The 24,317-nt window shown below is 38.3% G+C and overlaps 1 protein-coding gene and 1 non-coding gene across 4 annotated transcripts in view; both read right to left on the bottom strand.

Annotated features, from left to right (window-relative positions):
• Positions 1–24,317, bottom strand: part of GPC5 (glypican 5) — a 1,392,911-nt gene that overhangs the window by 201,103 nt on the left and 1,167,491 nt on the right. The window lies entirely within an intron of this gene.
• Positions 12,622–12,756, bottom strand: LOC115853481 (small nucleolar RNA SNORA70). The gene has a single exon (XR_004039604.2). It is a non-coding gene; the product is annotated as a small nucleolar RNA SNORA70 (small nucleolar RNA).

The following is a 24,317-nucleotide window of genomic DNA, read 5'->3' as shown; positions in this document are numbered from 1 at the left end:
ATATTTTTAATTAATGGCTGTATTATTATATTTAAATATCATTTTTTGAAATTGGAATACCAGTCTTATTAATATTTCCCTAATTCTCTTATTTATTTAATAAATAGTCTGTTTTGTTCTGCAAAGTGGTTTCCTGGGTTTTTTTTTTTTTTTTTTTTTTTTTTTAGTTCCCTGACCATGAATTGAACCCTGGCTCTCGGCAGTGAAAACGAGGAGTCCTAACCCCTGGATCACAAGGGAGCTCCCCTGAAAAGTACTTAAAATTGCTAGGTTTGTGGAGTTATTCTTAATGCCCATTCTCTGAGAGTTTTATGCTATAAAATATCTTAACATAAGGTCAATAGTGTGTCTTTAGGTTCTAATTTTAGATGAAGATGTTATTTTCTCATTATCTTAGAGTATTATTTTATCTACTGTAGAATAATAACAGAATTTATTAAGATAAAACTTTTCAAGTTGCCATTTATTCTATCAGGTTTTTCTGTTGGTTCCTCAAAATGTAAACACAGAGAAGCACTAAAATATATGAAAAGAGCACCATTGAAAGTAATTCATGGGAGCAGAAGCAAGAAGAACTACAATCCTGCAGCTTGTGGAACAAAAAACACATTCACAGAAAGATAGACAAGATGAAAAGGCAGAGGGGTATGTACCAGATGAAGGAACAAGATAAAACCCCAGAAAAACAACTAAATGAAGTAGAGATAGGTAACCTTCCAGAAAAAGAATTCAGAATAATGATAGTGAAGATGATCCAGGACCTCGGAAAAAGAATGGAGGCAAAGATCGAGAAGATGCAAGAAATGTTTAACAAAAACCTAGAAGAAATAAAGAACAAACAAACAGAGATGAACAATACAATAACTGAAATGAAAACTACACTAGAAGGAATCAATAGCAGAATAACTGAGGTAGAAGACCGGATAAGTGACCTGGAAGACAGAATGGTGGAAATCACTGCTGCAGAACAGAATAAAGAAAAAAGAATGAAAAGAAATGAAGACAGCCTAAGCGACCTCTGGAACAACATTAAATGCAACAACATTCGCATTATAGGGGTCCCAGAAGGAGAAGAGAGAGAGAAAGGTCCAGAGAAAATATTTGAAAAGATTATAGTCGAAAACTTCCCTAACATGGGAAAGGAAATAGCCACCCAAGTCCAGGAAGTGCAGTGAGTCCCATACAGGATAAACCCAAGGAGAAACACGCCGAGACACATAGTAATCAAATTGGCAAAAGTTAAAGACAAAGAAAAATTATTGAAAGCAGCAAGGGAAAAACGAAAAATAACATACAAGGGAACTCCTGTAAGGTTAACAGCTGACTTCTCAGCAGAAACTCTACAAGCCAGAAGGGAGTGGTATGATATACTTAAAGTGATGAAACCTACAACCAAGATTACTCTACCTGGCAAGGATCTCATTCAGATTCGATGGAGAAATCAAAAGCTTTACAGACAAACAAAAGCTAAGAGAATTCAGCACCACCAAACCAGCTCTACAACAAATGCTAAAGGAAATTCTCTAACTGGGAAACACAAGAGAAGAAAAGAACCTACAAAAACAAACACAAAACAATTAAGAAAATGGTCATAGGAACATACATATCAATAATTACCTTAATCTTGAATGGATTAAATGCTCCAACCAAAAGACACAGGCTTGCTGAATGGATACAAAAACAAGACCCATCTATATGCTGTCTACAGGAGACCCTCTTCAGACCTAGGGACACACACAGACTGAAAGTGAGGAGATGGAAAAAGATATTCCATGCAAATGGAAATCAAAAGAAAACTGGAGTAGCTATACTCATATCAAATAAAATAGACTTTAAAATAAAGAATGTTACAAGAGACAAGGAAGGACACTACATAATGATCAAAGGATCAATCCAAGAATAAGATATAACAGTTACAAATATATATGCACCCAACATAGGAGCACCTCAATACATAAGGCAACTGCTAACAGCTATAAAAGAGGAAATCGACACTAACACAATAATAGTGGGAGACTTTAACACCTCACTTACACCAATGTACAGATCATCCAAAATGAAAATAAATAAGGAAACAGAAGCTTTAAATGAGGGAAAAAAGAAGGAATTCATTGAACCACCAGCTTGCAAAGCAACAGAAAGGCCTTGATATATTCAGTTTTTCTCATTTCAAATGTAACACTGTCTTTAAAAACTCTGCTAAAGTTTTGCATGCTTATGAAGAGAAATTAATATATACATTTCTGAAGGCTTTTCTGGGGCAAGACTGTAGAGATTAACAAAATGAGGTTGGGAGAGACAGAACTAAATTTAGGGACAAATTAAGCTATCCTAGAAGGAAAAAAAAAACCCCGGAAATCCTAAACTTATGAATAACTAGTGCTGACTTCCTTCTCTCTGCTAAGGGTGGATTGTCAGATTTTTTTTTTTTCCCACACTGTGCGGCATGCAGGATCTTAGTTTCCCAATCTGGGATAGAACCTGTGCCCCCTGCATTGAGAGCATGGAGTCTTAACCACTGGACCGCCAAGGAAGTCCTGATTGTCAGATTTTCTCACTGAGTTGTCCTCACCCACTGCTTGGGTCATCCAGTCAATGGCCCTGTCCTTGGCAATTCCATGGCAATGACTTTACAATGAATTTAATTCAGCCTCTTAGCACTTTGAGATTTTTTTCCTTAAGTTCTCTTTGCCTTCAAAGTCTTCATTGTTTTGTCTGGCCTGCACATGGAACAGATTATTTATCCTCAAATACTATTTACTTATGTCACTCTTGATTACCTACAGGATAAAGCACAACCCTTTTAAACTTACCCTAACCAATTTGGAAAAACTTAACCCCCATATTTGCTGTCTCATAGATACTACTTTTGTTTTTTAATTTTTTAAAATTTTATTTTTATAAAATTTTTAAAGGTTACTTTACATTTACAGTTATTACAAAATATTGGCTATGTTCCCTGTCTTGTACAATACATCCTTGTAACTTATCTTACACCCAATAGTTTGTACCTCCCACTCCCCAAGCTCTATACCTCATCTCCCCACGCTGGTAACCACTAGTTTGTTCTCTATATCTGTGAGTCTGTTTCTTTTTTTGTTATATTCACTAGTTTGTTGTATTTTTTTAGATTCCACGTAAGTGGTATCATACAGTATTTGTCTTTCTCTGTCTGACTTATTTTGCTCAGCATAATGCCCTCCATGCCAAAGAGCCCACTTGTAATAATCTCCCCAGTCTCTTTTTGTTATTTATATGAATTTTTCCCATTTGATATCATTGATCACAGTAGCTAATCATAATAGCTCCTGATCAAGAACTTCTGGAGCCTTAGTGTTTATACTTTGTAGACTTATCTTTATATGTATATTTCATTTATACAATATGAAGACTACAGCTTCCATAGAAAATAGCAAAGTGACCTACATGAAGGTGCCCTTCCTCTCCTTTTTTATAAATGTAAATAAGATACGTGTGTGTAGTCATACATATATACATCATATATTCACCATCATTTATTTGAATTTTCAAACTTTTTCAAATTTTCATTGATTGTAGTTTCTACTATGTGCGAGGCACTGTGCTAAAAAAATTTGTCATATCCTCAAGGAACACTAGGTAGTGACAGTCATAAATACGCAAGTGAGTAATTTAAAGTAGAATGATAACTGTCTCCATAATGATAACTTTGTATGAGGTGACTGACTTGAAAAGTTATTGACTAGGACAAATTTTCTATTTATTTTTTGGTAAATTAGAATTGGGGGAGTCATAGAACTAATACTAATATTTAACAATGATCAATTAAGCATTTTACATGTGACTAAATCAAAGAGATTATCGTTTAAGCTTATTCCATCTTCAAAACAAACCTCTGAGGTAGATACATCATTATCCCATTTTATAGATGGGACAACAGATGCTCAAGATGAGACAACAGATGCTCAAGATGACTAAGCCACTTTCCCTAAATAATTCTCTCAGTAGGTGTTAAGGAAGGTCAGGAAAGCACTTAAAACATCTTTTGCTCTTATGCTGAGATGTAAAGAATATAGTGTTAGCTAGAAAAAAGCATTCCAGGTAGAGGCACCATCATGTACTAAAATGCAAGAACTTTACTTATATAATTAAAAGTATATATGCGCTGCTATTTCAAAATTTTCAAAATTTCAAGATACTGTGCTATTGCATCACCTACTATCTCTCTGAGCCCCAAGTCCACCATCCTGTATTCTGTGCTGTCAAGCTTGCAAACATTTCTCCGACTCCCCTGCCAGCTGACTTTCTCTTGGCGGGAAACACAAGAGGGAGAACGGAAGGCAGGACGAAGGCAGAAGGGATGACTTTTCTGCTTATACTTCACGTCAGCTTCTCAAGGCAACAAAAGACAACCACAACTTCAGCCTCCAGCTTCTTTTGACACACCGAGCACCAGCCATTCTGTGTCCTCTTTATAGGTGCCTGCACCAACTCACAGTGCCCCCTGGTGGTCTGAGCACCAATTACATGGCTTCACCTGTAGAGTAACTGGTACCAGTTGTTACGAGGCCCCTTCCTTGCTATATCCTGGCAACCCCACCTCTTCCTTTTTGTTCCCCCAGCTCTGGTGTGGCAGCTGCTTCCTGAAGTTATTAATTTATGGACTATTTTAGCATCTCTTCCTTGATATTTCAGCCTTTGAACATCTGGTGGCCAATTTCCTGCTTGAAATACCTACCATGGTTTCAGTTTTCCTGACTGTATCTTGATTAATACAGATCCCTTTATTTAGGTGTCTCTTAATAATCCCTTGAGACAAATGTCACATCCTCTTTATTGCCTACCTGCCAGTTTCTACTTTTCTTCTATTAGCTGAAACCCAACTTTGTTTTTATGGCAGGTAGCCATGGTCTAGAGAGGAGACTAGGCTCCTCTACAGATCCAGGGTGGAACATAAATTCACTGAGCTAATCCTGCCATAGAATATAACTTTGATGCGAGGAGACATATGACGGGGGTTCTTGAAGGAGGTTTATCTCACTCTTAACACTGAAAGGAACACCTTCTCTTCAAGCTTTTAAAATATTTTTCCTGAGACTATGAAAGATGGAAGCTAGTATGTTATTTCTAGTTGATGAAAAAAATCAGTTGACACTGAGGATAATAGTAATAACCTAAGCATTTGATAGCACTGTTGGGCCACAGAATCAATTATCCTTAAATGTTTGCAATCTCTGGATTTCTCTATTTCTCTATTTTGTAAAATGAGACATTTTCATTGTTGGTTAAAACACTTTTAGTCGAGCTGTCTATTCCTTGCTATAACAATCATAAATTATAGAGTAGGAGATATGTATCTCCTTATCTATATATAGATTTAGATATAGATATAGATACACACATATGCAGATACAGTTGTCTATATCTATGTACAATGCATATACACATAAACATATATAAATACATATGCTTTGCTTTTATATATTTTAGTAGCTAAGACTAATGGTAAGACTTAGTAGCTATTTACTAATGGCTAAATAAATATATTTTTACATTTTGCCTGTATAATGATTTTTCAATAAAAGGAAAGGTAAGGTAGAGGCTCAAACAGAGGAGATAGTATAAAATGACTGACCATGGAGAATAAAAGCTGGAAAGGTAAAATGATTAACACTCACCAATTCTAAAGTAAAAGACAGTTGGTTTCATTGTCATCCAAAGTGCCTCCCGAGAGAGTTATGGACATTTGTTTGAATTATATACACTTTTAAGGATTATTTTAGCATGTCCCATTGTCGAGCACCTACTCAGATCTGGTCACTATCTTAGGTGACACAGGAGAAGGGTGAAAAGCATGGGTTACAAGGCTTTCCTCTCAAGCTTGTTTATTTCTGAATGTTCTCACCGAGGACTCAGTTCTGCTTTCATGGAGATTTTTATGTTACATGTATAAGATAGAATGTAGTGACTAGGGAAGACCTGAGTGAGTCTGTTAAATAAATAATGCTATTTTTTCAGCTCCCTTACTGCTTTTATCTTAGGATCTGCAACACTCTAAAATACTAGTCAAACTTTAGAACGCCCCTGTGCTATGCTTATGGGTGTTCTTTTGCTGAGGTTTACTGAGGGGCAAACTGATGGATCATAGGCTGCCTAGAAAGTTACCTGGAAAATGCAGATCAGACCAAGGAGCAGCCTTTTTGCTGTAACAAGTAGTCACGTTCCCGCTACAGGACTGCCAGATGGACTAGATGAAAGCATCGTATATGTGGAGAGGGAGAACAGTGCGAGGTATTTGAAAAGGTAAAAGCTTATCCTTAGAAAAAAAGAAAAAGCTGAGGGCTAGTAGATACACAGTAGAGGTGGCTCTGGATACCTGGGAGGGCAAGCTGATTTTTTTTTTTTTTTTTTTTTTTGCGGTATGCGGGCCTCTCACTGTTGTGGCCTCTCCTGTTGTGGAGCACAGGCTCCGGATGCGCAGGCTCCGCGGCATGCGGGATTCTCCCGAACCGGGGCACGAACCCGTGTCCCCTGCATCGGCAGGCGGACTCTCAACCACTGCGCCACCAGGGAAGCCCAAGCTGATTTTTTTTTGCATTGAATGCTGGGCAGATTCTTTTTGTAACTTTCTGTGGTCCAGTTTTGTCAACTAGCCTCTCTATAATCTTAGTCACATACCTACATAGGGTTGACCATCTTTGCATCATTAGTTCAAGCTTAGAAAGAAAGAATGAGAAAGCAATCTAAATGGAGACACAGAAAGGAGTTAGCAGAAAGAAAAAAACAACTGAACATCACTGAGAAATGGGTCCTCTATAGTTCGAAACATAAGTCGGTGAGATATTTAGAGAAAATACTTTTGCACTCTTGTCCCCAACCAAGACAGACCTTTAGACCATGAATAAAAATAGTGTTTGGGGACAACCAATCATTCCTGGAATCTGCTTATGAGTTTCCAGTAGACCTCCCCAGCCCTTGGCTTCCTCGTGTTGATCCCTGCTCTGTGTACCCAGTGTTTACCCAGCCACGTTGTCTTGACATCCATATCGATTAGCTTTCTGGCTCCCAGTTTAGCTCCATTTCCTTGATTCTGGCAACTTTCACTTTGGTTTATTGTCTCCAAAAATGATCACCACTTATATTCCACATGGCTGCCTACACGTATGTACAGCACCTATTAATTCATTTCTTTATAAAATCTAAATTCGGTGAGTGCCAGTCATGTACCAAGGACTAGCTAGGTGCTGGAGATCAGTTGTGAACAAGGCTCTGATCTTCTGGAGGTTACATGTTAAGGGGAAAGGACTGAAACATTAAAAATTATTTAAGCAAAAATTATTAGTATAAATAAATGTTATGTAAGAAAAACGTAGGGTATGTGTTGGCAAACAACCAGGTTTCTTGTCTGTGTTTCAGGAACATGATCCCAGAGGAAGCGACTTCCAGACTAACATGATGACTTGAATATACAGGGACACGAAGTGGGGTGGAGTAGAGAGGGCTTCTGGGCAGGACACCTTGTACAAAATTCTGAGTTGGGAAGGGTCTACTCTCTCTGAGGAATGAGAGCAGGCCAAGGATACTGGAGCAGATTATCACAAAGCAGGGAGAGAGGAAGGTTTAATGGACAAAGGCTCAGTGGCAAAAGGAAAAATGAAAAGAAGGAGATGGATTCAACTGCTGTTTACAACCTGGGGACACCTAAGGAGTGGAAATGAAGGGAGCAAGGTGTCTAGCGTGATTCCAAGTTTCCAGATGTTGAAAGGACCTCCCAAGTCTGCCTGATATGCTCCAAACCTGTGAGGCACAGGAAATGTGTGCCCGACCTATGGGCAAGAGTCATGAAAATGTAGCAACACAGTTCCCCTGGTCGCATGTCTGTGAAAGCTGTGTGTACATTCATGTGTGCCCAAGTGCCTATGAATACGCAGTGTGTGTTTAAGGTATGGAGATCAAGGAGTGGCGGCAGTCATGTCTGGGTGGTCTTTGAGTAGAGAGAGGAGGGTAGTCTCAGGAAACAAAACGTGAATGAGATCCATAGCTTTGAAGTAAAAACAAAAATGGAATGGGAAGTGACCATGAATTAGATCCTTAAGGCTGAGCTGTCCTCGGGAGAACATAGGATAGGCAGCTTAGCTGTTGGTTACAAAAGCGGTACCCTTGCACTTACACAGAAGTACATGACTGTAAGTAATCTTTGGTATAATTAAAGGCAGGGCATTAATTACTGAGCATTATATATAGAGAGCCATCATTTGATATATTTTGTTTTTCTATTCCAATTATAGTGGTATTATTATTATGGGAATAGAATATTATTCAGAGTATTATCTGGAAATTAAAATCAAATGTGCTATAAATGTTCTACAAATTTACAAATTGTTTTATATACAGTATAAGCAGTTATTGATTTATAACCACTACTGTTTTCATGTTTTAAACATTTCAAATCAAATTCATTAAAATATTTTAATTGATTCAAAATCTATTTCTATAATTAAAGTTTGAATGAGGCCTACATAATCATTATTTTCATGAGAACAAAATGTTTAAAAGCCAAATATATAAGGTTAAAGTTTTACTGCAGACCAAAAACGAATTCAGGCTTATTTCTCAAACAAATATATTTTCTCTTAATGTCAAATAAAACATTGTTGAGCTAAATATTACTTTGCCACGAAAAGAAACAAACAACAAAAATCAAAATCGGGACTTCAGCCAAGCAAGAATCAAAAACCTTACCGAGCAGAGTAGTCAGAGGCAATTTTAGCATTAACTATGCAATCTCTTAAAACGACACACAGCTGTGGAAAGACTGCAACATGCTCTTGCTGGCTGTGATATTGCAATTCTAAAGGAATGCTGACAAGGTTTGGCTTCTAAACTGCCTAAACTTAGCCTGAAAATGCAGATTGTTGCTACTCTCTCTGCCCTCCGCAGTTTAGATACCTGGATCTTTTAGTCTCACCATTTCTGTTATACCCAAGTACGATGAAACAGGAGCAAGAAAATATGTTTTCATTGCCTTAGGATGATTTATTTTGTCAAAGTTCCCAGCGAATTTTCATAGTATCAGAACTTCTGTCATGACAATCGTTACTACTGAGAATAAAAGGAATCCTGAAATTTTCCCATAACGAAATATATTAACATTAGAAAGGTTTAAATTATTTAACTAGTTCATTAAAAATTATGTGCAATCACACACATGCATATATTCACAAATGCCTACAAATGAACAAATTTGCAGGAAATTCGTAGCAAATGTGTAATAGAAACAAATTTGTAGAAAATGAAGTTTAAAGGAAACACATTTTAAAATCTGAAAGCAAAGACCATTTATAGTTCTAAACAAAATTTTAAATATTTCTTCAGTGTGTCTAGCATTCATAGGAACATAGAAATTACTCCTGATTGATTGTATTTCTGGATACTTTTTGCTCATTTGAAACTTCTAGGAAATACGCCCGCCATATTTACAAAACTTTTAGAGCAACTTATGAATTTATCTACTTTTAGGTAAAGCATCGTTGGGCTATATCTCAATCCACAGGTAAATCATGATTCAGAATTATCTGCATTTTATATATACATAAAATATATATTAAAAATATATATATACTTTAGATGCAATCAAAGTCAAACATGTCCCAAAATAAAATAAATACTTATTCACCTTATCGGCATGGCTCAATGGCAAGGGTCTACCCCAGGCATCGATTACAGCCATCCTCTCTAATCCTCACAGACTACTCGCAGCTCATAGATGAAAGTATGTCCTTTGCTATGGGCTATTCTCTCTTGATTAAGTGGAAATCCTCAATTTCATAACCTTTATTACCCATGAAGGCAAAGAGGAAAAACTCTCATTCTTTCATTCTCTATGGTGCCATCTTTACTGCTTGCTTTTTCTCTTTCTGTCTCTCTGTTTTTTGTATCTCTTTGTGTCTCTGTATCTTCTCTTTAGTAAAAAATCATGTGCTTCTGGTTCCAACCATGGCCTCTTTTCTACATTTTTATTTTCTAAGACTTCTCTGCATTATCTGTCCCCTAACTCCTATTCCACTCTAGAATGCATCTATTCCCTCTTTTTAAATACATCCACTTTGGAAATACTAGCTGTGGCCTTTTTACGAGCACACCATACTTGTGTACACACAGACGCTCACACACATGTACACACATATTAATATATCTCTGTTCATTAAATCCCAGGAAGCTCTGAAAAACTAGATCAGAAATGTACTTTCTTTCAACAGATGTCAGGCAAATTTGGGGACAAAATATCTTTTTATGACTATATATATAAACTTATATTCTCATCTACTGAAAATTAAGCCTAATGCCACCATTAATGTTGAAAGGCATGTAGTACAGGGCAGGCTTTTTCCCTATTTAAGAACTCAATTGAATTTAATATTAAGGAGTGACAGATGAGATCTTTTCTTGAAGCAGAGGAGGAAAATATAAAACAGCTCCTCTGTCAAATATTTGTGATTAACCATCAAATCACACTAGTCTCCTTGTTAAATCCTGCATTTCAGAAGCATGTATGTTACTGGGAAATTACAGAACACATGTAATTCCTCTATATATGTAGAGATTTTAGTCCAAACACCTAAAGATAAAATTTAAATCCTGAGACTAATATCCACACTTCAAATTTCAATGAAAGTGTTCTCCAGCACAGGAAATGGACATTTTACTTCACTAGTCTACCTCAACTTCAAGTTAATCTTCTTATAAGACCATCTGTCTTACAAAATATATTTACACATCAATTTACTAAACTGGAATCAGAATGTGTGCACGAACTGATGTATGTACAAAAATGTTGGTTATATGTAATACAGGATTTTCATTATTGATAGTATTTTTCAATTAGAAGAATTATAATTTATTATATTATAGAAGGAAACAGAAACATTGACATATTGCCAGATTTTATCTTTAAATATTCACCAATTTTTGTTTCCATTTTATCTCTCCCAGTTTATTAAATTAGTAATATTGAATTTGGCAAATATAATGGGTAAAACTGCTATGTATCCATTTCAATACCTAGTAAAAATCAGTGGTAATTTGAATGAAGCATTGGAGGAAGGATCCTGAACAAGACTAGGATGGAATTCATTGCTAATGTACTGAAAGTTGCATACAGCAAATCCATCTCTGTTTTCCTAAAGTAACAAAATTTATTTGTAATTTCCTAGAAGTAGATGGGTAAAGTAATTAAAAAGTTTTCTTGGATAGTAAATCATTTATTTTTTTCAATATAAGGCAATTCTAACTAAAGGAAGCACATAATAGTCATTTCACTCACATTTTAGTGATGGCTTCTCATTTTCCAGAGTGATATTTGAAATTTTATAAGATTAGGCATTTATAATTTATAGCAACAAACTAATCAGTTGGTGCTGCCCCAGATCGTACGTGCTAATATTTCACTTATACTGTGCTTAGGAGGAAAATTATTGGAGATATGTCAGCTTATCTGTGGAATGGGTAAGCTGTTTGGCATACTCTTCCTTACCAAGCTTTACGGTGCTACTGCATAGTTTATTTGCCTCCAATTCAAAATTTCTCTTGTATTAAATTAGGGACATAGACGAGCCATATTTCTCAGTGCTTTAGAAAGCATCTTTTTAGAGGGATGGTATTGAATTGAGATATTCTGAGCAGTATACATCAAAACTTTAGGGTCCCACAGCCAACTCTCCAAAATTTCTGGCTTATTTAAGAACTCAAAATCAATCCCATATATTCAGAGAAGGCAGAAATAATGGCTGAGAACATTTGCATCTCAGTTGATTTGATTTTCTTGTTGTAGATACTCTATTGCTTAAGATAATGGAGACAGCACCAGGGAAAGGGTCAGGAGATCTGAATTCTAGTCCTTCGTTAGGCATGGAGTATGTAAGGAGCCTCTATCTTCCTATATGTAAATGCACCTCCTATTTTAAGGTGTTAATGTGAGGATTTTATTTTTATTTAATTGTATTTAATTCCAACAGAATTACATAGAATTTTTATCTCCCATCCCCTCTGTTCACACACATGTAAGAAACTAAGTTGTTCCTTCTCATTATCCCATTATTGTTCCTTTCTTTTCATTTATTTTAAGGCCAAATTACTGCTGGTAATGGGAAAAAAATATGGCAATAGTGAATATACAGCATCTGCAAGCCCCGTGGTAAACTGTGTTAGCACTTTTTTTTTTTTTTGACAAGAAAGTAGGGTTTATTGGTGGGCATGGGTAGGGAGGGGACAGCGCCAAGGCTCTCACGAGTGCAGGGCCCGCCATTTGTCCAGGGGGCCACGATTAGGGATGTACTTGACCCCACAGCCATCTGGTATGAGCCGCTTTTCTGCCACCATGTTTTCAAATTCATCTGCATTCAACTTAGTAAATCCCCACTTCTTGGAGATGTGGATCTTCTGGCGGCCAGGGAATTTGAACTTGGCCCCGCGGAGGGCCTCAATCACATGCTCCTTGTTCTGCAGCTTGGTGCGGATGGACATTATGACCTGGCCAATGTGGACCCTGGCCACCGTGCCCTGGGGCTTTCCAAAGGCACCACGCACACCTGTCTGGAGCCTAGATTGGGGACAGCATGCCAGTCATTAATGTCCACTGGAAAGGCCTGTCTCCAAGGTCCCTTAGGGCAACCCATACAGGCAACAGGCTGCATACACTGCCGAGGAGGCTGCTGTTTGCAGCCCTTGCGCACCGGGCCCCCATGGGGAAAAGAGCACAGTCGGCTTAACTGGCTGCAAAGAGTGTTAGCACTTTTGAGTGCATCCTTTTAGAAATTTTTAATGCATGTATATTCTCACTATGTGAGTACAAGGCCACATGCTACAAACTCATTTCACTATTCTTTTGCAACAAAATATTTATTGGCCATTTTCATATCAATACTTCTTTATATTTGAATAATATTCTGTAGAATGACCATTTTATATTTAATTAGTTTCTATTAATAGACTTTAAAATAAGTTAAGATGTTTGCTATTACAAATATACTGTAATAAGCATCTTCATATATTTATCTAGATTGACTTTTATATTAAATTATTAGCAGTGCCATTGCTGGATCAAAGGAAATGAGCATTTTAATTTTAATATGGGAGATAAAATAAGTTTATTAAATAAGTTTAATAAATAAAATTAAAATTAAGTAACAATTATTATTTAATTGTTCTCCAAAACTTTGTACATGTTACACTATCACCAGCAATGCATTAGCATGTTTTCTTCTTTATATTTGCCAAAACTGGATATTTTACACTTAAAATTTTTGCTGATCTGATATTATTATTTTTAGTTGACATTTCTTTGGTTACAAGTGAGGTTGGGCAGTTTTTTCACATAAACTCTGGTTATTTTAAATCTTTTGAGGCATTCATTTAAGCAGTTCTTTAGTAAGTAGTCTGTACATTACAATTCCAGTTTTAACTACCTACCTTATTTAAAAAGTGAATTAATAATAGATGGAGAGAATTTGGAGAATATAGAAAATCTATCAAAACAATTGAACGAGAACTTCAGAAGGAAGGGAAATGCTGCTATCAGATTAAGTAAGATGAAGACTAAAAAATGTCCAATGGATTTGGTCATTGAGATGGGTCCAAAGCCTAGAATCTTCTGTCTCTATCCCCAGACCTAATAAATTACCAACTATTGCCAGTCCTTCCTTCTAATATTTCTTATTATCTCCTTCCTAAGCCTTTCTTACCCACCATATTTAATTTCTGATTATCTTTTTCCTGAATTAAGCCTAATGCAACTATCAAACCTTCACTCTCCCAGCCCTCCATGATGCCTCCAGAGTAATAGTTAAAACTCTAAATCTGATGGCATCACTGGTCTGGCTTCTTCATTTGTTTACCATCTTCAAAAGATAAAACAGATGAAGTCCTTCTATGTCACTTAATGAATGTTTTGAGTGCAGATTTCTTCCATGTTACTCACCTGCCAGAACCAATCCTCTGTCCCTCCCTTTGTCCTTTGATAATAATAAATAATTTGAGTTATTTGTATTTCCTGAAAATTTTCATGCTTTCATATCGTAGTAGCTTTGCCCATGTTATTCCCTATGAAGAGTTTCTCTTTGCTTCCTTCCTGCTTCTCTCTTCCTTCCTGTAAGTAAAAAGTCTTACTTCTTAAGTTCAGGTCAGATGTTACTTTAAGGTTGCAGACATCCCAGTTTGAATTCTCTCATCTGGGGTAGGTATTTCTTCTCTTCTATCTCACTGGAGTTTGATACCACCATTATTATAGTAGATATCATATTAAAGTTGAAAGCGTTGGTTCACACACCTGTTTTTCTACTTGGTGTAAGCTCATTTGCAGTAGTGATTATGTCTCTGGCTTGAATAAAAGTGTCTTAACAAGGTTTTGTTTGTTTGTTTTTTTAAGAAGCAGACCCTAGGAACAGCAGAGGAGAATTCAAGTGCAAGTCATTTATTAAGGAAATACTTCCAGGGTAGCTGGTAGGTAAAGCTGGGTAAGGAACAAGAGGAGGCCAGGCAAGGATGGAACCCCAGGAAAAAGGCCCACAGAGGGTAGGCTGCAGACTGATGCTATGGGGAAACTTTGGAATGTAATCTAAGCCTCAGAGCTGCTAAAATCCAGGCAATGGATCTGGGGCTTTCTTACAGCTGCATTTCTCAGTCATATGCTAGTGGAAGCCTCAGGGGAGGTCAACTCCCAGGCACTTCCAGACCTCTTCACGCAAGAGCCTAGTATCTCCAGTAGCTGAATGTCACTGCTCTACACATAAACCGTACGCAGGCACTCAAATTTTCAATGGCTGGCTGGCTGGATACATGACAAACTATGAAACTGGGGGTTACTTAGAGGACAACAGGGAGGCATTGAAAGCTTCTGATGAAGAGAGCCGTACCCGCCAAGTGATAAGTTAAATAGATGAATTTAGAAGCATTGTGAAGACTAGATTAATAACAGGAAAGTCTAAAAGCTGGAGCATTGTTTAAGAGTAAATTGCCATGGTAATAAGGGCCCGTTTTAGCACGTAAGCGGCAGTAATGGAAGGTTAGACATGATTTGATTGAAACTGCAAAAAAACCTCACTTTTTTTTTTCTTATCTCCTTTGTCTCACATATTCACTCCGTCATCAATGAATTCAATCATTCATTGATGACGGACTGAATATGTGAGACAAAGGAGATAAGAAAAAAAAAAAGTGAGGTTTTTTTGAACCCAAGTAACAATGAGATTACTTACATAAAGGGAAAAGCGGAACATAGAGGGAGTTGAGTTAGGGTGGGGTGGGGGCAGGGGTAATGTTAAAACTCAGATCCTAGACATGATGGGTGACAGTAGGGACAAGGCATACTTGATCTCTGAAGACATGACAGCCTGGAAATATAGATTTAAGAGTTAGGTTTGAAGATGGGAGAGCTGAATAAGGGACGGGGAGGGGACCTCATGAGAGGTTATGGAACAACGATATTAAAGACCAGAACTATGGCAAATGTCACATGCAGAGACAAGAAAGAAAGGCAACAGGAAGAGGGAGAGGAGAAATAGAAGAACAAACTCACAATAACACAGTGTTAAGGAGGCAAATACAAGAGAAAGTTTCAAAAGGGACAGAGTAGCTTAAGCCTTAAATCCTCAGAGAGTTCAAATATAAATAGAATTGAGAAAAATCCTGCATATCAAACTGAGGATATGCTTTATGTCCTTAGAGAGTCTATGCTGGGTGGTAAAAACTCAAGTCAAATGACAAAGCATAGATCCATAAGAAGAGGCTGTATTCTTATGTTTCTCCAATGGAAACAAATTGGTACAACTTTTCTGGAAATCAATTTAATATATGACAAACACACTTAGTCAACGGGTACTCTATTCTACTCTATTACTCTATTCCCACCTTAATCTCAGTAATCCTAAGAAATCAACTAGATTTAAAGTCCATATTTTAGGTTCACAGGCTATTCATAATCCTGTGAGCAATAATAGCAAAATATTGTAAAAAGTCTAAATATTTAGCAATAGGAGAATATTTAAATCTAGACAGAAACAAAAGAGGATGTCTTACATAATCGTTATAGACAATTATTTTAGAGACTACTTAATAGAATAGCATTGATAAATGTTAAGTGAACAGGGAAGGCTATAAAAGTACCTATAATGATGTTGCAAAAATTTATCTTCTGTGTATTACACATATGTGTGTGTATTTGTAAACATACATAGACAATCTCAGACACAAATATACATATATATGTGTATATATATAAGATAAAATATGAATGTTGATAAGTGATTCTTGCTTAATTGATTATAATTGGTTTTTTTTCAAGTTTTTCAAATGTAGCATGTTGTTTTTATTTTAAAAGTGTAAGTGGATGGTGAAAGTAGAATAATTATAGAATCATAATATATAGACCTTTGTTGTCTAATATGGAAGTTACTAGAAATGTGTGGCTATTTAACTTAAAATTTTAAACAATTCAAATTAACAAAAAGTTCAATTCTTCAGCTTCATTAGCTACATTTCAACATATCAATGGCTATAAGGTGGTTGGTTGATATTTTATTTCACAATACTGATTTATAGGATATTTCTATCATAGTAGACAATTGTATTAGATAGTGCTGATACAGACTGCTCATTTAAAAAATCTGTCAGGCAGGTCTATTTTTTTAATTTTAAAAAAGAGCCAAATAGAAATTTTGGAACAATGCAATGACCAAAACAGTAACCTAAATTAAGAACTCAATAAGATACAGAAGAGAAAATTAATCAACTGGAAGACAGAGAAGAAGGAATAATTTATAATGATGCAGAAAGACAAAATAATGAAAAACAGAATATAGGAAAACAGATATAATAGTATATAACATTACATTACTATTACATGTATGCAGGTTTGCATATATTGTTATGTAGGATGGCATATACCTCCGAGTATTTTTTCCTAGGGAAATGTCACGTGTATGTGTTCCAGGATATTCAAAAATGCTCTCAATAGCATTACTTGTAACCAGCAGAAGAGAAACATTGAAATTGTCTATCATCAAGACAATAGGTAAATAAATCGTTGCATACAAAGAATCCTATATAGTCCCCCAAATGAATGAACTACATATATTCATTTAAAATGAACAAATTTGAAAAACAAAATTTACAGTGAGTGAAGTCATACACAAATGCTTACACATATGCTTTATGATTCCATTTACATAAACATAAAACAGGAAACTAATGGTTAGGGATTCATATTTAGATGGTAAGTCTATAAAATAATAGAAGAATAATTACTATGAAACTTCATACAGTGTACTCAGTATCCTTCCAGTGGGAAGAAGGGAGTTGTGATTGGAATAGAGGTACAAAGAGCTTCTGGAGAATTGGCAATGTTTGATTTCACCATATAAGTGGCGGATCCTTGTTGCTTACATTTTACAAGTTTATTGCGCTATATATTTACGTTTTATGGACGTTTCATAGGTGTGTTCTTTAGCAAAGTTTTAAACAACTAACAGCCAACCCAGGGGATAAAATACGCTTAAACGTAGACATAGCCAACTTAAATGCAGTTTAGAAGACACACACACACACACACACACACACACACACACACAATCTGGTCATGCTGAAATCCTCTCCCTGGTTTTTCACTGCTCAAATAATAAAGACTCAAGTCCTTAAAGTAGCTCATAAGCTCCTATGTGGTCAGTTCTCATCTGGTCTGTAACCTTCTCCACCTCGCTCTGTGTGTTCCAGCCACACTGGCTCTCACAGATGCTTTGCAGTGCTTCACCGCAACTGAGAGTCTTCCTGTCCTCTTCAACCTCCTATCTTAGCTCAGAGATCACTTCCTCAGTGAGCACCAGCCTCTCTGAGAGCAGAGTAACTTGTTCGTACATACCCTTTCAGAAAGGCATTTTTTCCTTCCTTCAGGGCATCCTCCAGTTTGTAGTTTTTCTCCCTCCGTGCAATTACTTGGATAATGTCTCCTTCCCTATGAGTCAATAAGCACTGTCAGGGATATGACTTTCACCATTGAACCTCCAATGTCTAGGGCACTGGCTAATAACATTGTTTAATGAATGAATGAATGAGGTTTTAAATAAATTAGCTTTAAGATGTCTACAGGATGCACAGGTGGATAGATCCAGGAAGCAGCTGGAAAAGATCATTCCTAGGAATGATCTGTCTAGAATTAGTGATCTGAGAAATGTTAATAGATACATGCTAGCATAACTGACAGTGGATTTAACTGCCCTGAAAGAGGCTATAGAAAGACAAAAAAGGTAGGAGCAAAACATAAGCCCCCTATAATGTAACCCTGATGCATTGTTCCAGCTATATTTACCACCACTCAACCCCTTCCCACGATCTACACTCCCAGCACTCTGGGACCCATACCTTTTCTGAAGTTATTTCTTTTCTTTTCCCACTTCTCTATTTCCTCATGCTTCCTCCAACTCCCTAAAATGCCTATCCCTTCCCTCTCTCATCATTATCTGAAACCTGTTCATACCTCTTTCCTAGTAGATATTGATTCTATTGTTTCTCCTTCCCTTGCTTCATTTGTGACCCTTAATCAACATGAACTATCTCCTGCTTCCTATTAAAAACTTATTTTATCTCCCATATAAAATGTTAAGGTCTTTCAAAAAAAGAGTCCTACTCATCATTCTTTGCCTCACAATATGTTTGATGGTATCTAATTCTGAAATTTAAAATAAAACGGTTAAAACCAGATTTTTTATATTGTATTTGATTTGGCACCAAAATCTGATCTAATTTAAATTTATTTGATGGCGAAACCTGACTTGAAATGATAGGTGTTCAAACGTGGTGCTGTCCAAAGCTTGAATAGGTATGGCTTTAAAATGGTGTGTTCATCACATTATCATTCTAAAATCTAAAAAGAATTTTTAAGAGTCGAAATTCTGAAACACATATATCCTCAAATGCTTCATATAAGACTGTAGGTTTATGCTTTGTATTGTGCCTTGGATTTAATAGTATTTGATAAATATTAATCATTCCCAAATAGAATGCCAAGTGAATAAATGATTGTATGGTTTTATGAAGTCCTGACAATTTCATACAAGGTATAGAATCCTTACCTCTGTGGGATGCTGGAACCTAGCTGATATAATTATGAATAATGTATGTGTTTTGCTCCAAGAAGGTCCCTGTCTACTGATTAATGCTTATACAGACAACAGGAAAGACTGTGACAGTCTGGTAGAAATTCCATGTACGATAAACATGTCAGGATGGAGAAATTCTATAATAAACCTAAGAGCAAAATTCTGCGATGTTATATATTAGAGCACGTAGTTTTACAGTTTTTGAAGTAAGAAAAAGAATCTATTAATGAACATGATTGTTTACAGAAGTATGATTCATATCAGGGTGGAAAAAATAGATCGGAAAGCAATTTACATGATCCCAATTTTCTTAGTTTTCCAGCAAACACTCAGGTTGAGTATACAGACTCTAGCAGCAGTGTGAAGAGTTAAAAGAGTATTATTAACATTAGAAGTCAAAGACTGAAGAATGAAGAATCCATTTCCTGTTTTCTACAGATTTTTTTTTTTTTTTTTTAATTTGTGTGACTTGCTTTACTGTACACCATCCAAGGCTGCCGACCCCACCGGCTCAGGGACAGGGAGCTGCCCCTGAGGGCCCAGGAATGGTACAAATGTTGGTAAGACTTCTGGGTGGGGTGGAGGTGTGTGGGCAAAAGATTTGTCAAGAACCTGATTAAAATTTGTGTTACTTTAAAGCCAAATTTGTTTTCTGTCCACGGGATTTTGTTTCCTAACGGTAGTAATAGCCTGACGATAGAATCCAGGGGCTGGGTGACTGCTTCCTGCCCCACCTGTGTTCAGCAGCCTTGCACAGGTACCCAGGACTCTCCCTAAGAGCTTACTGGTGGTCACAACCAGCCTCTGAAGATAGAGATGTGCAGAGTTAAACCAGCTATGGCCTCCCAGTCCACTGAAAATACACCTGGTTGGTTGGCAGGGGGCAAAAAGACGCAGGCCCAAGTCACCCAGCCACGCCTCCAGGCCCGAGCCAACTGTCATAGAGCAAACACATGTGGAGCTTCTACAGTGGAAGAAGAAAGACCAACGTCCCCTTTCCTAGAAGAAACAGGCAGGAGAGAGCTGCACTTGGCCGAGTGTCAACCTGGCAGAACCTTCTGGGGCCACTTCTCTGTGACCTAACAGGCGCTCCATGAGGGGCCTGAAGGTGTGCCCGTGTGACGCCTCTTGGACACGGCGCATCTGTGTGCTGAAGGGCTGGGTGACAGGGGTGCAGGAAGGCAGGAGGGCAGTGACCACGAGAGTGACCGGGGCGCCCCGTGGGGTCTGCGGCTGGGCTACCACTGCGTGTGGGCACCTCAGAGACAAGGAGGACTGTGCGGGGACACGCCTGGGTGTCAGGCCTCTCTTCCTGCTTTACTTTTAGTTCACGACTGTCTTGTGGTTTAACAACGACAAAAGCCTCCTAAGTCACAAAGCTCCTGTTTTGTGCTCCGAATCGTCAGCGTCATTGAGCGGGTGTTGTTTGGTCTTCACTTTTCCTAATTCTTAACCCAAAGTCCCTGAGGCAGGCGGGACAGGGCCCAGGTGACCTTGACAGTGGTGCCAGTACACCAGGGTCCTCACCATGAGCCCAACGCTGCCTGGAACAGCTTCCCACCATCCCTGGGAGCTGGGACATTCTTTTTCTTTGCGGTACGCGGGCCTCTCACTGTTGTGGCCTCTCCCGTTGCGGATCACAGGCTCCGGACATGCAGGCTCAGCGGCCATGGCTCACGGGCCCAGCCGCTCCGCGGCATGTGGGATCTTCCCGGACCGGGGCACGAACCCGTGTCCCCTGCATCGGCAGGCGGACTCTCAACCACTGCGCCACCAGGGAAGCCCTGGGAGATTCTTTTTTATTCACTTTATCCTTAGAGAAAAGAAATTTAATTTACAAAGACCCAAAGCAATAATTTGCCAAAGTAAGTAACCCATCCAGGATTTACAGACACCAACGGCACCAAAAGTGGATTCCAACACAGAGCATGCGTGACATGACTTCCAGCTGAAGCCAAGCTGAGATGCCCCCGGGGTCCAGGCCTCGGGGCAGGGCTAGCCTCCCGGGGTGGCGGCCACAGCAGCACCTACCCACCTATAAGGCTCCGGGGGCAAAGAGGGCCACTTCCTCCCTCTGGCCCCAAAGGGCTCGGCCCCTCCTCCTCACGGCTGTGATCTGCTTTGTGGACAATTTACAAGATGAGGGTGACCTACAGAAACCATAGGAACTGAACGTACATTCTTTCTTCATATATGTCTGTGTGCAGTGTCTCACCACGGAAAAGTTCATATCCAAAGAGAGCAGGTATGCCACGTGGAAGGTCTGCGCTGGGAAGACAGTTGGGAGGGCGGGACAGGGAAAACGCCGTGACCGTGACAGTGACCGGGATGGAAATCATACGTGATGTCAGTGGATCCAAGTGGAGGTTGGAGAGCTCCCCGCGCTGCGCTGCGGCCGCTGCCCCTTCCCTCCTGGTCCTGCCGCCCCCTGGCGTCGTGCTCCCGCCATCCATCCCCGGTGGCGCTGGGCGGGCAGGGACAGCAGGGCCCAGGGGTCGGGGTGGGGCAGCTCCTTCTCCTCGGCTCCGGTGCTGCCCGCACAGCGCTGGGGTCCTCCGACCTTCAGACAGTGATGGAACACTGAGGTATACAGTTTCTCGGAAAGTTTAAGAAACAGAATCAGTCACGTTCTGCTCGTCGGCTTGCTGGGGCGGGAGGACGCGGGCGGCTCCCCCGCTGCTGCAGGTTGAGTGAGAACTTGCACCGCTGGGACGGCGCCGGGCCGCACACCGAGATCTCCTGATCACTATTTATCTAACTATATTATGTCTCAGGCCCTATGCTGAGAGATACCAAGACAGATACAGTCCTATTCCTTATTTTAGGACTAGACTAAAGAGACAGATTAGGAAAGTCAAGCAGAATATGCAAACTCCCAGCTGCAGAGCCCACATCTGCCCAGAGCTCTGGCCTCCCCGCTACGCCGCTTCCGTCAGGGAGGCTGTCCTAACATCAGCTTGAGTAGAGTGGTAAAAACAAAAGGTAGTCTGCAGAGAACTGACAGTGCGAAAAATAGACAGGAAAGCAGAACTAACTCGGGTAGACAATGCTTTCAAGTAGTTTGGCAGCAAAAGAAAAAAGAGATCTGGAGTAACTAATAGGCATAAGGTGGCTTTTTGTTTTGTTTTGTTTGCTCGTTTTTCTTTTTAACCCGGGAGAAACTTATTCCTGTCTACGTGCTTAGCAGAGGATACACTGGAAAAAAATATTTGATGTTACAGGAGTTAAAGAAAATAATTGATTAAGGAAGGCTTGGTAGCAGAAAAGATAAAATATATACAAAAAGTTTATTTTAAATCATACGTAACTCACAAATATCGCAAATACATGCTCATTATAAAGTATTCAAATAAGAGAAAAGAAGAGGGAAAGAAGTCTGTACCTACGTGTGCCCCGTTAGCTACAACCCTACACACCGCTGCGACCTTAAGATAATCACACTTTAGGATGCAGTCTTACAAATATTTGTGTGCATGTACATGTGTGTGTTTAAATTTTTGCATAAAATGAGTTACAATGTTGTGCTCATTGTTAATGGAGTGTGATTGCTCCTAGGCCCTCTCAGCTGGTAAATCAAGGAAATATGTGTTTATAATAACCTGTGCATAAACACATGTCTAAAAATATGTATATGTGTAACCATCTCTATCTACATTAAACTAAACATGAATTCATACTGATGTCTCCCAACTCTAATCTGTTATAACATGGATCATTCTAGCCTCTGCTCCTTGCTTGTCTGTCACCTCCCACTCTAATAGAGAGACTTAGCTCCTATCGTCTGTTTTCCATTTATTTACTTCCTCAGTTTTGGTACACGTGTGTAGTAGTTTCAGAATTGTTAACCTCCATGCCCTTGTAAAACACCTGATTAACCAGTCTACAATGCTTATGTATGGCTCTTTTTGCCTTTAGTCTTATAGAATCCACTCATTTCCAAAGGTACTTAGCTCAGCACCTTTCCCCACACTCCCTTCAATGAGGCTATAACACAGTTAGATAGTTTTGACACATTCTGCTTTCCATCCTAGGATGGAATATATATGTATTTTTAATTTGCATACACTAATGTTCGCTTTTGTGTTGCAAAGCTCAATGGATTTTGACAAGTGTATAGTGTTATGTATCCATAATTCCAGTATCATACAGGGTATTTTCTCTATTCTAAAGAATGTCCTGTGTTTTTCCTACTCAGTACCTCCCTATCCCATTCTGAACCCCTAGAAACCACTGATCAGTTTATCTTCTCTATGATTTTGCCTTTTCCAGAATGGAACTAATAATGGTAAATGAAATAATACAATATATAGTCTTCTCCTCCTGGCTTCTTTCACTTATCAATATCTAGTTTAGATTCATCCACATCTTTACATGCCAAGAGAGCTCATTCCTTTTTGCTGCTGAATGGTATTCCATTGCATGAAAGTACCACAGTCTGTTTACCCTTTCACCTAATGAAGAACATCTTGGTTGATTCCAATTCTTGACAAGAATGAATAAAGCTGCTGTAAACACTCATTTACAGATTTTTCTATGAGCCTGAGCTTCCAAATCAGTTGAAAATATGTAGGAGGATGATTGTGGGGTCAAAGGGTTTAGCTATGTTAGCTTTATAGCATATGATCCAGCAATCCCACTCCTGGGCATATATCCAGAGAAAAGATTCATGCACTTCACTGTTCATTGTGGCACTATTTACAATAGCTAAGACATGGAAACAACCTAGATGTCCATCGACAAATGAATGGATAAAGAAGATGTAGTACATATATACAATGGGATATTACTCAGCCATAAGAAAGAATGAAATAATGCCATTTGCAGCAACATGGATGGACCTAGAGACTGTCCTACTAAGTGAAGTAAGTCAGACATAGAAAGACAAATATCATACGGTATAACTTCACCAAAAAACTAAAGATGGCAAATGTAAAGATGATTAACATAATTAATCATTAGGGGAATGCAAATTTGAAATCACGAGATACCACTACATATGTATTAGAACATAAAACAAAAATAAAGATATGGTAACAATGATAACAAAACCAAGTTACGGCAAGGATGCAAACCAATTAAATTCTCATAAAGTTCTTATGAGAATGTAAATTACTACAGCCACTTTGGAGAACAGACTGGCAGTTAATCTTATAAATTCATGCATGCACTTACTATATGACCCAGGAATTCCAT

This window comes from Globicephala melas, chromosome 18, assembly GCF_963455315.2.
Source record: "Globicephala melas chromosome 18, mGloMel1.2, whole genome shotgun sequence".
NCBI classification, from domain to species: domain Eukaryota; kingdom Metazoa; phylum Chordata; class Mammalia; order Artiodactyla; family Delphinidae; genus Globicephala; species Globicephala melas.
This window is presented reverse-complemented; position numbering and strand designations above follow the sequence as displayed.